The sequence below is a fragment of the Ambystoma mexicanum genome, chromosome 13 (assembly GCF_040938575.1).
Source record: "Ambystoma mexicanum isolate Mex_15411 chromosome 13, UKY_AmexF1_1, whole genome shotgun sequence".
Lineage (NCBI taxonomy): Eukaryota > Metazoa > Chordata > Amphibia > Caudata > Ambystomatidae > Ambystoma > Ambystoma mexicanum.
The window spans coordinates 191569601-191584137 of record NC_090938.1 but is presented as its reverse complement, the minus strand read 5'-3'; positions in this window follow the sequence as shown (position 1 = coordinate 191584137).

Genomic DNA, 14537 nt, shown 5'->3' with positions numbered 1-14537 from the left:
TCAGAGCGAGGGAGAATGGCTGCAGCACATTATGCCGCACCTGGAGATGTGTGGGCCTGCTTAAATGCCCAGCAGTTCAGAGCGATGGGGAAAGACCGCAGCACATTATGCCGCGCCTAGAGATGTGGGCGCCTACTTACATGCCCAGCAGTTCAGACCGAGGGGGAATGACCGCAGCACATTATGCCGCACCTGGAGATGTGTGGGCCTGCTTAAATGCCCAGCAGTTCAGAGCGATGGGGAAAGACCGTAGCACATCATGGCGCTCCTGGAGATGTGTGGCCCTACTTACATGCCCAGCAGTTCAGAGCGATGGGGAAAGACCGCAGCACATTATGCCGCGCCTAGAGATGTGGGCGCCTACTTACATGCCCAGCAGTTCAGACCGAGGGGGAATGACCGCAGCACATTATGCCGCACCTGGAGATGTGTGGGCCTGCTTACATGCCTAGACGTTCAGAGCAAGGGGGAATGACGCAACACATTTTGCTGCGCATGGAGATGTGTGGGCCTGCTTACATGCCCAGCATTTAAAAAAAAATCTGTTAGTTTCGTATATCCATTACGTCATAGTCACAAATTACATTTTACAATAATCCCTCCTCCCTCCTGACGGAAATACCATAAACAGTTAAACAACTCCTTACTACTCAAACAACAGTCAATTTACGACTTGCATAGTTCTATGTACTTAATTCGCCCGTTTTTTTAATTAGTTTTATCTGACCGTTTTTGCAAAAATAATCATCGAAAAAATGTATTGTTTATTTTTTGGGGGTTGGACCCAACCCCCTTCCCTATTATTTATTACCTATTCCCCATCCCCTTACATCTCCTTACCTCTGCATATTTTCGTACCACTGGCATAGCACGCCGTGAGGAAAGTTTCCGTCCGGTCCTGGACTCTCCTAGCATCAAGTGATAATCAACAACTCCACAGGCACTTGTACCTCTGTTCCTCCCCCTTACTCCCTAATCCATTCACCTCATGGCACCTCATCCCAGGTTTTTTTTTATCTCCGGTGATCCGAACATTCCCTGCACGAACGCTTAAACGCCCATCATAAGAAGGTTGAAAAGAGCACCCTTTCCTAGGCACAAGCCCTGTGACGCGGCATGCAGTCCCGCTTTCGAATCCAGTCTTCTGAGCTCCAATTGCATGGCTGAGTTGACAGCCTTTTTCTTTGGGGTACAGCATTCACGTTCGAGTCCCCAAGCCTGTCCTTGTGTTGGGGAAGATGTCAAGGCAGGAAGGTTGAGTGATAAAGCATCACTCGGTAGTGAAGAGGGTGCTCACTACATGATCTGACAGAGGTGATGTGGCGAAATGGCGGATGACCCGCAACTTGTTGGGTCTACAGCACTTTTTCCTTAGGGGTGATTTTATGATTTGGGGTTCACGGGTCTGCAACCTTTGGCTCTCCAGATATTTTGGTCTACAAATCCCATCATTGGTCTACAAATCCCATCAGACCAAGCCTGCAATGACAATGGTGAGGGATCATGGGAGTTGTAGTCACATACATCTGGCGAGCCGCAGGTTGCAGACCCCTGAGCACGCAGTGTTCCCCTAGAGTGTTGAGGAGGGCACTGGGATGGAGAGTGGCCTTGACTCCTTTTTACAATTCCCACTGTTTAAAGATGGCAGTGAGCCAATAGGCTGTCTCAGTTAGCGCGGTTACTGATGAACACCCTGAAATATGCACAGCACGGGCTCGAGGCCCGCTTCTGGCAAGATGTAGGTGTAAAACATTTTTAGGGATATCCCTATATTCAGTTGACCTTTGATCCTGCTACCGATAGCAATAAAACACAGTTAACAGAAGGCCAGTACCTATAGGAGTCACAGTAGGCTTTAAAGGGCTTGTTGTTTTGTAAGTGCTCCTCATGTGTAAATCACCCGGATATAAATAAGCGGAGTAATATTAATAATTCTTATTACAGATATTAAAAGCACACTATAAGAACACAAATAATAATAATGACTAGTATTATTAATATTATTATTAATGACAACAGTAATCACCTAACTGACGGCTGCCCTGGACGCATAAATCTCTAGGTCATTGTGACAAATCGAGGGAATTCATCCCTTCTCCCCAAGGCGCAGCCCCCCCCCCCTGTGAGGCTAGGAAGGTGAACCTGCTGCACAAAACCCTCCTTTAGGGTCAAGGTAAGAGGGACCTCAACGGCAGAGACTCCCCTTTGGGGACAAGGACTCCCGTACCTGTGAGGAATTCCCAGATGCCCTCCACATGATGGCAGATTTCAAACTATCTAATAGACAAAATAATTACGAGTTCCATGACTGGGATGAAGTGAAAGTGAACTTATGCTGTTATCAGAAAGAAGAGAATGTATTTCTTTAAATCATAATCTCCAAATAACTGTGACAAGTGCGTTGAAGGAGTACACGACAAGGGAAGAGTAGAAATAGAGAGAGGGTGGCAGACGCCAACAAGGGAGGTCCCTGGTGTGTATAATACCCAAATTGAGGCAGCGATGAAGCAGACCGCAAAGCCTGCGAAGTTCAGAACTGCTGCAAGTAGTAGACGGAAGTGCTGGAAGTCTGGTGTGTACGAGAAGCCAGAAGCCGAGACGGCGGGAACAGAAAGCTTGGCGGTGGCGTGACCACAATGCAATCATGGTGGGCAGGCTGCATGGTCAACAATGCCGACACCACCTGACGGAGGAAGCAATGAACGGCCCGGTTACCCATAGCCGTATCGAGAGGCCTAGATGGAGAGAGAAACTCCCAAGAAGCAGACGGCACAGAAATCGAACCAAGAAGCAAATGGAAGGAAGGACAAGGTCCCCTGAAACATTCCCTTGTAATACTGAAGGTGATTGGGAGAACGGGAATACTGACAGGCCAAAAGAGATTCTTTATAGAATCAGAGAAACTCGTCCAAGTACAAATGACAAAAGTGTGAAAACCAAGTGGATGAACTTGAACTGTATTAATGTGATAACATAAAGCACAGAAACCCCAAATATTGAGAGAAATAGAATTGGAGTATCACTACCATGGGAAGAGGGGGAAAATAACCCATTATCCAACAAAGAGTGGAACATAACAGTTGAGAGAACTGTGAACTGAAGACCAAAGTAGTTCCAGGATACGCATTGTACAAGAAACTCCATACCAGGGACAGGTGAACCATAATTGTTTTGAAAAGCAAAGCCCCAGAGCAGAAGGCACTATACAAGAATAGAATATTCAGAATTCTCCGAAACAGAACAAAGAATCCAAAGGCAAGAAACCCCTATTAAAGAAGAGAGAAAGACTACCAGTCCCATAAGGGAGTTATAAGAACTGATACAAAGGATAACAAGAGACTATTTAAAAATTGCATATTCACAAGAATGATAAAAGAATGGCAGACAAGTGCAAAAGCACAACCATCAGGAATAGGGAGTCATTCTCCCGACCTTCGTTGGGTCAGTTAGGATTAGTTTTGGGCAGCTAACTTATTCCTTGTGGACATTGCCTGGTGACTGACTAGCACATTAGTTGGTAAAGTAGGAAGGGAACACCACGTAATGATAGGGAAAGATAGGCCTTACTCTTATTCTTTAATAAAAATATGGTGAAGAGGTCCAGAGAGTGTCTGCCTCCTCCTTCTGACCCTTCAAAGCATTCATTGAAAGTTAGTTTGATCAGTTTTAGCCTCATCAGGCACTTTTATAGCATTACTCTCTATTCCTCTGCCTGCCCCAGCTCCAACCCAGTAGGTGTTCCAGTGTCCCAGTATTCTCTCCAATTTACAGATATTGCACTCTGGCTATCAACCCAATATTTAGCACGTCTGGTTTACAAGCTTTTCTGTGAAATTTGTGCATATCCTCTGTTATGCCTAGGGTTGTTAAGAGAGGTTTCTTTCATGTTTCTACACATCAGGTTTGTTAATTACTCGTGATGAAATCTATGGGTTGGCAATATTGGAGGAGGCCATTAAGGAAGATTTCAGAAATCCACCTAACAACCCTACAAAGCCACATAGCGTCAATGATGACAGAAACTTAGAATTTGGCTACAGAAATACGCCAGGCAAAAACAAGATTACTTCTAGGAAGAATGGATCATGTTTTTGTGATTATGCTCAGGACAGGCCTGCATTCCATGGACAAGACGATAGACAACAATATTTTGAAGCAGACAAACTACACATTGTATTTTGGAGCAACAATCATTCTTCGGGAGTGAAAATATTCTTCTTCTTCTATTGCATAAGTTTTCGCTTTAACATGGCATAAACGCAGTGTGTGATTCCATGTCCCGGTGTCGCCGAACGCCAAGTTAAACCGCTACAACAGCATGCATTGAAGTCTTTCTTTTATGTCAGGTTGGGTCCAACCCACCAGTCACCTGGAACCTCTGGGACGTGTATCAAGTTAGAATTGAAAGTGTGAAGTGACTCCAAAACCTTCATAAGCTCTTGAATTTAGCATCACAGAAATGAATTCACTAGGGAAAATCCAACTGTGTGATGCAAAGGTGTTATAACGAGTAATTTTGAACAATATTAGTAAGTTCAAAGGTGAATTTGAAGATGATTCATGCAGCTCCTCACATTCGTTTCGAGCTTCTACCCCTTCTCAAAAGATGCACATTGTGGAATGGACCAGTCACTTGTTTCATGACAGACGAAGAACAAGTTAAACCTCTCTCTCCCCCCAATCACATAATGGCTGAAACTGAAACTGCACTGGTCACCTGGCTACCCTCTGATCTCAGGCCCCAGGTCCCCTCCTCTGCCAGTTGTACACCTGCACTGCCTCCCTGGCAACCCCCACACTTGGGGACTGTTTTTCTGTATCACTACAGCCCCCCCACGTACTGCACTGCCCCCTTGCCTTTCCCCCTCGCACTTTTCCCTTTCCCCCTTACTAAGCCAATGTCACCTGGCCTAGTAAGATTATTGTCTTTGTCTTCCATCTGTTCCTTTACCTCATCGCGCTTTGAAACACTTGTGTATAGATGCGTCATAAAGGCCATACCATATCATAACCATACAATGTTGCTCTGAAAATTTAATTCATACTCTCTGCCTGTCCATGCGCAAGTACTACCACATTCTTGTACAATTAAGCTATGCCATGTGGTCCAGGGAACCTGCAAAGGAACTTCTGGTTCAAACTAGGGTTCTATTACTTTGATGAACCCAGCGCACTACAAAATGTATGATGATATGGTACATATATAGTGCTGTCTGTGCCAAAGATTATGTAGAGAGTTGTGCAGTCAAATTTCTAACTATGGGCAAATCCTTTTCTTGTTAAATTTGATGACCAGTTGGCCGTCGACAATGAAACTCCCAATATTGTGACTGCAGAATGTAGCGTGCAGTAATTGTATGGAAGGGTTATTCAATATGCACCAGCTTCATAAATCTAAAAAAAGCACTAGGAGTCTTAAGGGTGAATAAGAATGTTTTATTTCAGAGATCTATTTCCTCGTACTTGTTCCAATCTTGTAATTAATCCATTCCAAAACGAAAAAAGTAAGTCTCAGATACATAGACCACCTCAATTAAGAGATTCGTTTTCATCCCAATTTGTTATACAATTATTCCAAAAAAGTGATGTGTCTCATAGATTCATGAACATTAGTGACCTCGATACGCGTTTCTCCACTTTGGTTCCAGTGGGTCATCAGAGGAAGGCCCCAGCCAAAGAAAGAGAACTACCAAGACTCATTGCTTGGAGAAGCGACTGTCTCTCAGCGAGTTGGAGGTGGAGGTGCGAAGAGCATGAGTAGGAAGGTATTTACAAAGAGAGAGTTGGAGGTATTGAGGACCCAGGCCCCAGAAGGCCCTGTGGACAATGCAGAGGGCCTTGATCTTAATCCTTGCAGCCACTGGGACCCAATGCAGAGATTTCAGTGCTGGAGAGATACAATCCCTGGGCTTGAGGCCAAGGACAAGTCTCGCAATCCTGTTCTGGATGAGTTTTAGAGGGCGGAGAGTAGAAGCAGGCAGATTTAGAAAGAAGCTGTTGTAGTAGTAGTAGTCCACTAGAGAGAACCAGAGCTCTGGAGACTGAGTTTCTGGGGGAAGGAGAGGAAAGGAAGATCTCCCAACTATAAGACAATGCAGAACATGGGAACTCCGGTATTTGAAGTTGATTGATCTAAAGGACAGGGATTTGAACACAAGCAAGGGTTTCATGTCTCACTATGGTGAACTTTGAAGCTTAGCCCATTAGGCAGCATACCACCTGTAGACTAGTAATGTACCTATGAATTTTATGTAGGAGCTAGTAACCCTTGCCAAGAAATAACAGTTAGTAACTACCACCAGGTACAGATACTTATGCAGTTCGAAGGATCACTGCCCAGGGTGGATGCCACCTCTCCCAGATCCTCCTAATGCTAGTCCAGTGCTATCCTACTTTCACATGGTAGCATGTCAGATGGTTACAGACCCATGGGTTAAGTAGAACTTTGCCATCTAGTCAGAAGATCGCAGAAGATCGCAGGGTTTCCTGTGGAGAGCGGCTGATATAGAATTCCTGTGAGAAAATGGATGCAGGTGGGATAAGTCCATCTTTGATGAAAACCCTCCTGGTTTCCACAGGCGCTTCGCAGACGGAAAGCGAAAGTGGTCAATTGGAGAGGGGAGCTGATACCAAAGGCCTCGAGCATAACGAGCGAGTGGCGAGTAGACTTATGGGAATGGCAAACTGTGGAGATGGGATTGTCGTAGTTTCGAAAAGTAACAGGTTTGATTTGAAAGTGTAAACGAGGAGCGTTTTAAAGGGTAACCGAAGAGCATTTTATGAAATAAAGGCCCGGGATTCCTAACTCAAGGAGTTTTAGAAGAACTCGTCTCGCACCCCAGTCGGGGTCAACTAGGTGGCACATAAACAGGTTTATATTAGGAGACAAGTTAAACTCTAGTCAGAGTAATTTAGGGGCGAGATGAAGAAAAGGAGTCCCATGGTGTAAATGTAAAAGAGTCATATAGTCTGTCAGTCTGTCCATGTGTCTGCTTTAAAAAGGTGTTGAGGAGTGACAAGAATAAGTTGTGTAAAGTTGAAGTAGAGATAAAAAGTTATTGTCTATTTAAGGTCATTGTCAGCGCCGTCAAAAAGTGGGTTGAGGTTATTGAGAAGCAGAGGTTTTGAGCGGCGAGTGTTGGAGCTCACTCATATCTGTTGTTTTTATGAACGTCTATGTGTAAACATTGGTAAGTATTGACAGTCAATTGAGACTCGTCACACTGGGAGATATTACTCCACTGATGCGCTTGTGTAAAACGTTGCCAAAGCACATGCCTAAGCTCAAACAGTATAGTGCAGAGTGGGTAAAGGGAACAGCAGATAACATTTTCTTGCCATGGCCGCAAGGAGGATCGCTGACAAAAGCGGTATTACAGCACATGACCACATACTTGCACGCTGCGTACACGGGGATAAAATTGGAAAATATGTTAGCTATTTTAGAGCTTTGGAAGATGTACCAAGAGGAGAGAGAGGATCCACCACCTGAGGAGTGCATGCTTACTCAGTGTAGGGAGGAAGGTGTCGAGCCTTCTGCTCCCCTTACCTCACCGGAAGTGAATGGCGATAGTACTGAAGACATAGGATTGTATCCGTTAAAGGAACTGAAGGCGGCTACAGGGCATGGAAATCCGATATATAAACCGCCTGCTTACAGCAGTGGCGATAGTCCAGAAGACACCAAAAGAAAGGAGGAGATCTTTACTATCGTGCAGAACAAAGAGGAGAAAAGTAAGTGATTGAATATGACAGCAGACATAGAACAAGAGATCAAGAGGTGGAAAGGAGAGAAGGATAGGGCTGACGAGGTAACGCTCGTACAGAACAAATGGATGGGAGGACAGATATTGCTCAAGCTTGATGGGAAAAGTATTGAGGAGGTCAGGCAAAGGGAAGATCAAGACTAACAGGATAGGAAAGAGAACAAGAAAAGAGGTTGAAAGAGGATGGACACAAGAGAAAGAACAGGCAGAGGCGAAAACAGATGCATCAGGAAGAGCAGCAAAAGAAGGAAGAAAGGGCAGAGGAGTGAAGAGGGAAGGTCACAACACACCTCCCGTCCCGGAAGACCCTCCAACTGGCAGAAGCACCAAAGACAATATGGCTGCCGATCCTACGAGCTCACAACAATTCCCACTGATCCCACAATAGACAATTATCACAAGAGATACCCTCTCACCAGACCCTACAACAGAGGAGCAGTATGTTAAGGATTTAAATCAGGCGACACACACTGTGGTCTCGGCCTAGTATGCAGCGCACGACTGAAATGCTCATCTTTTTGTCTTGATTCAATATTGAGATGATACACTACTCATATCAGACCCCCTTTTGAGCCCCTTGCAATGTTATGAAATGACACTCGGAAATGGACAATTAAATAATGAATGTGTGTTAAAAACCTTGAAGCAAATATAATTCCTGACTAAAGCCACAATGCAAATACACTAACAATCACAAAGAATGGATTACAAAAGCATACAGTTAAAAAATGAGTGGCAGGGTTGAAACAGATTGAAGCAAAATGACACACTGGAAACTTTGCAAACTTTGCAATTCCTGCCTGAAATTACCCAAATGATTTTTTAAAAAAATGTGTGAAATACACTGATTTGGAGTGCGGTTCTTTGGATGGGGTATAGCTCTAGATCACATGTACACCATGGAAATGAAATTAGGTCTCTAGCTGGTAAATTGGGTGAGTCATGGAAGGTAGAGTGAGAATCATTTTTAGGAAAACAGAGCAGTGAAAATGAGGAACCGGTTTTAAAAGTGAAAGGCAAATCTTACTGAAACTAGATTTAATGGATAAGAAAAGAGGAACGCCATCCGTGAATATCCAAAGTTACGCTGCAGTTGTAACCCTTCACGCAGTGTAGCCATTTTCTTAAGGGAAAAATCATTTATTTAAACACAATCTTGCTAATGACTTAGAATCTATGCAAGACAGAAATGAAGAGAAACGTGGCGCCAACACTAGAAATTAAGGGCAGGGTTGCAAGAATGATTGTGACAGTTTGAACAAGGTATCAGGCTAAGGATAGGGTGATTTAGAGAGTGGGATAAGGGCAAAGACAAGATAGGCTATGGGTTTAGATGGGGTAGCAATTGATACTTACAGTTCACTTTTTAGTTTTAGATTATGGACAGTCAACGGTTCTGGTCACTACATGGCAGGGCGCCTGGCAAACAGCTGGGCAGTTCTGGTCACCGGGTAGCACTTCTGGACTGGCAATTCTGATCACTGGATACTACAGATCAGCTGGATGCCAGGTTTGCAGGATGCATGCAGTTAGTGGGATCCAGATTTTTCCCAAAAACACCACAGCTTTCTCCTTGGTTATTTGTGAATTTTAGTGGTTTTCAGAATATAGGCCTTGCTGGAGCAGGATCAACAATGCTTGGGTTTTGCAGTTAGCCCTGGAGTAGGGTCAGCAATGCTTGGGCCTTGTAGTTGGGATCTGGAGTATGGATGGATGGAGCACTAACAGGACGCTGGTGCAGGAAAATCAGGAAGAGTGTCTGTCTGTGCGTCTCTAGAGTCTTGTCAGGGACTCTTATTTATATTGTCTAGTGAAATCAAAGCATATGACTGGAGCAGGCATAACTAAACTGGCCTCTAACAATGAGATTGGACAAGAGAGATAGTCTCCGCCTTGCTCTCAGGTGGTTGGATTTCAGGAAAATTATGTCAGATTTATGGTGTGCGCTTTACCATGTCCAAAAAACACCCACAGTTACTTTAACTAAAATCCGATTTTGCCACAAACATAAATTTATACAATTGCAATCTCTTAGCAAATTATATACACAGATTACATATGTTGTTCAGCACACTGCAGTCCAATCCTCCAGTCCGTGAGACCTTGTTTCGCCCTTCTACCAGTTTTTTGCATTTTTCAAGGGGATTTATATTACTAAAAATTCTATAACTTTATACATGGATGTGCATGATCATCAGGGATGTTTGCAACATGGATTCTTTTCGTGTAATCCACCATATTCTCTTATCTCTGTCCCCAAGGTGTCAGTGAATTCTACCAAGTCTTAAAAGAAAGACCAAAAATATACTTTTACACTGCGAAAATTCTACATTTTTACGAAGTCTTGCTGTTGAGATAAAAGTCTTTAAAGTTTATTTATGAAACAGTCTTTGGAACCAAAAGGCAGTCCATTGTCACTAGATCATTATTTTTCTTCCTTCAACTGCAACCAACTGTCATTTCCTTCAAGGCAAGGTGGTTGTTGCTCATCTTGATTTGAGGTTTTATTGCCCCTTCACACTTCCAACTTCCTTGCCCTGGGTCTCACATTGTCAGTGGGTTTCTGTAGACTAGATTCTTTCCCACCCTCTAATTATCAGTGGGTTGTTAGTCTCTTCTGAGAGTTTATGGTGCGATTCCCTTCCTCAGGGGGAAGTTTCAGGGCTGACGACTGGAATAACTGGTTTTTGAGAGCTTGCAAATTCAGCCCATGGGGGTCATTACGACCTGGGTGCAAAGGGATAGCGGGCACTGGTAATGACATCGGTGCTGGCAATCCCTTTGCGCCCTATTCCGAGGTCCCTTTGCGGGTCCTATGGACGGGACCCGCAAAGGGATACCGGGGTCAATAACGGTACCGCAATTTGCGGTACTTTTATGGACGCCTTCCCCCATCCCATTGAGCCCTATGGGGGCTCAAATGGGAATGGGGAATGGCTTTTCAAATGGGGACTTACCGGTCCCTTAAAGGTTGGAATAGACCGGTAAATCCCCATACCACCAAGTCGGTGGCGGTACCGGTATTGGTGTGAGTCATGGTGCTAATAGCGCCATGACTAGCACCAACCTCAGAATGAGGGCCCATGTGTTTTAAAACCTTTATTTTCTTATTTTGGGTCCTGGATTAAACAAACCTGTGAAAGAAAATATCCCATATATGTCTTTTCACCATCAAAGCCTGCTTCTGTAGCCTTTACATGGCTACAGAAGCAGGCTTTCATGCAACAGTTTATTTTGAAACAGGCCATTTCTTTTTCTTCAGTCAGCAAAGCCCATTTTTACAAGTGTTGAAAACTGCTAGCATTTCTTTCTTTAAATTCGGTTTGGCAGCTCTCTCAGATTCCCACACTGTCTTTGCAGCTATAGTCATTTCCTTGAATGCAGGAATTTTATCTGAAGCATAGATACATTGACGCTGACCTGGCTCAGAGAGTAAAAGTCTCTTTGAACTGCTGAGCCTGGATACTTTTGGAATGAAATAAACGCGTGTTCCTGTGCGAGTGAAAGTGAAGTTGCTTATTGATTTCTCTCAGAGTTGGTTTGACTGGGAATGTCACTCAGGAATTATGCCTGCTTTTGGTGAAGCACAGTGGGCATGCCAGAGCCTGTTGTGGCAAGAGAGGATTGGGTCGCAGTACATACAATTGATGACCAGGGGAAGGCATCGAGGGCAATAATTGCAGTGGCAGAGGGATGCAAACTGACAAATGTGACAGATGAGGAGCTGTTTTCAGACGACAGAGGGGAGACAGACATGATGTTGGAAATGAGTGTGGGCTTCTGGTACATATAACATACAGAGAGGTTACACAGAAAATGGCAATGGTACTCTAGGCACCACCAGCATTCTGGGAGGAGGATCAGGCCAAGGTACCCAACACACTATGGACCACAAGTCCCTATGATGTGGGGTGCATAAAAAGCATAGGAGGAGTGAAGATCAAGTTGAAACCTGGAACAATCCTGCCACAAGTGAAGCAATACCCCATGACCAAAGAAGCAGATGAGTGCATTTATGAAACTATCAATACCCTCATTGAGAAAGGCATTTTAGTATCATCAGAATCTCCATGCCACACTGCAGTTCACCCTGTGCACAAGGCCACTGGGGAGTCATGGCATTTTATTTAGGATTTATGCCCTCCAAACAACAATCTTGTGTGGCATCAAAGCAGAAGCCCCTGTTTTACTGTTATCGACCTTAAAAATGCCTTTTTCCTCAGTTCCATTACACACAGATTCATAAGATTTGACCAGCTTTATGTACTGCTAGATTGCCACAAGGGTCCTGCGAATCGCCAGCTATCTTTAACAGAGTGATACAGGTGGATTTAGGGAACATCCAGACAGAGAGCACAGTCTTACAGTATGTAGATGATATCCTCATTTGTAGCCAAACAGCGCAAGAATGCAGAACAGACTCATTACACATGACCACAGTACTAGCAGAAAAGAGGTAGACAAGGCCAAACTCCAGTAGTGTCAAAAGGAAGTGCTGTACATTGGACAATTGATTAAAAATAAAAAACAGTAGGCACATTGCCCCAAAGAGCTCAGACAATCCAAAACACCACACAATCCAAAACAGTGAGACAACTGCAGCAGTTCCTTGGCTTATGCAACTATTGCAGAGCATGGGTTTTTCACTACAGTACCTACATATGCCCACTCTTAACCACCCTCAAAGAGGCACATAGCGAGACAAAGCCACTAGGTTGGACAAGGGAAATGACAAGCATTCAACGAGCTGAAAGAAGCAATATATACAGCTCCAGAGTTAGGGACCCCAGATTACAAAAAGGAATTCTTCCTGTTTTCTCACACTGATGGTGTGGTTATGAAAGCAGTACTGGCCCAAAAGAAAAGCATGGGTCATAAACCAATTGCTTACTACAGTGGACAACTTGACCCAATAATGAGAGGACATTATCCATGTGAACAATCTTTGGCTGCTGCGGCATTCACAGTGGAACAGGCCTCAACAATAACAATGGGGTGCACAACCACCCTTTACGCGGAGCACACCCTCTTTGCGATACTGCACAAACCAATAAGCACACTGACAACACAAAGAGCATCAGTGCATGAAATAATACTATCAAGAACAGAATTGAAGATAGTAAGATCCAACAATGTAAACCCAGCACTATTTGTGGCAGATGTGTACCAACCTGGAGAATGGGCTCATGACTGCACCAAAAACATAGCGCTATACACTGAGACATGCAAGGTGGAGCAAAGCAAGAAGCTCTTGTGCGGGGAGAGGTACTGTACATTGATGGCTCTTCAACTATTGATAAAAGTGATGGGATCAGGAGAAGTGGAGCTGCTGTAGTGAGATTGAAGGACGATTGGACAAGCGTGGAATTAGTGGGCACCTGGTTACCTCCTCATTATTTAGCACAAGCAGCAGAATTGGTGGCACTAATATTGGCTCTGCAAAAAGTAGGAAAGAGCGTGACAATCTACTCAGACAGCGCCTATGTCACCTCAACAGTACATTCAGGATTAGCTAGATGACTCAGGAGAGCAGATAGAACACGAGTACAGCATGCCCTGTTGTTGGGAGAACTAATAGAAGTAATACAATACCCACTGGAGCTAGCATTAGTGAAGTGCCAAGCACACACTAATGGGGAGGACACAATTAAAAGAGGAAATAAAGCAGCAGACTATGAGGAAAAGTGTGCATCATACTTTGGAGAAGGTGGGATTTGAAGGGGAAGCAAAAAGAGGGGGGTGGATCAGATGCTGTTGAAGGAGGGATGCAATTACCTCCCAGAAACTCAGATAATGGAACTGCAGGGAGCTGCACCCAGGGATGAAAAGGAACTCTGGTTAAAGAGAGGATGTTGAATATCTCCTACAGATGCCCCAGGGAAGGTGGTTAAGCCACTTGCGTTACTGAAAACGGCACTAATGCAGTTGCATTATCCTACACACACAGGAAAAGAAGTCATTGCAGCACGCATTGGCGAATCATGGTTCTGTTCCAATCTAAATAAACATGTGCAAACTTTATCAGTAATTGTTTGATGTGCCAGCAGTTCACCACTGGGCATTCCCTGAGAGTTGTAAGAGGAGCCATACCCAGACCCGAAGGCCCATTCCTGCACCTCCATGTTGACCACGTGGACATGATCTAAGTATGTCAAGGATGCCGCTACATGATCGTGGTTGTCCATCCCTTCTCAAGATGCATAGAGGCTGGACCCTGTTCCTATGCTGATGCTCTCTGAGCTGCAAAATTTCTGGTCTGGGAAGTAAACCAAAGGTGGGGCCTTTGTGAGGTCCTGCGGTCTAACAACAAACCTCACTTTGCCAAAGAAATGTTCCAACACATCACTACCCTGCTAGAAATAAACATACTTGGATGTGCGTACCACCTGCAAGCAAATGGAGTGTATGAATGCATCAACGGTCTCCTGAAAGAGGAAATTACCAAAACTCAGCAAAGCACCAAAAAGAACTGGCTCCACTGCTTGTCATTTGCATTGTTCGAGTTGCGCAACAAGCCAGGGTCCAACACCATTTAACACCCCATGAGGTGGTAACAGGACAGCGCATGCACCTCCCATTGGCTCCTCTTACTAGGGCACTGAAAGACTGAGAAAGTGTGGCTGATGCACTAGGTCAAGAAATGTATGAATATCTAACTACACTGGTTTCTAGCTCTTCTTTTATCTCTCGCCAGATGCAGCGAACAAAGGGCAGGCCTGAAGATAACAGACAAGAAGATACCAATGACTAGGAACAGGAAACACATAAGGA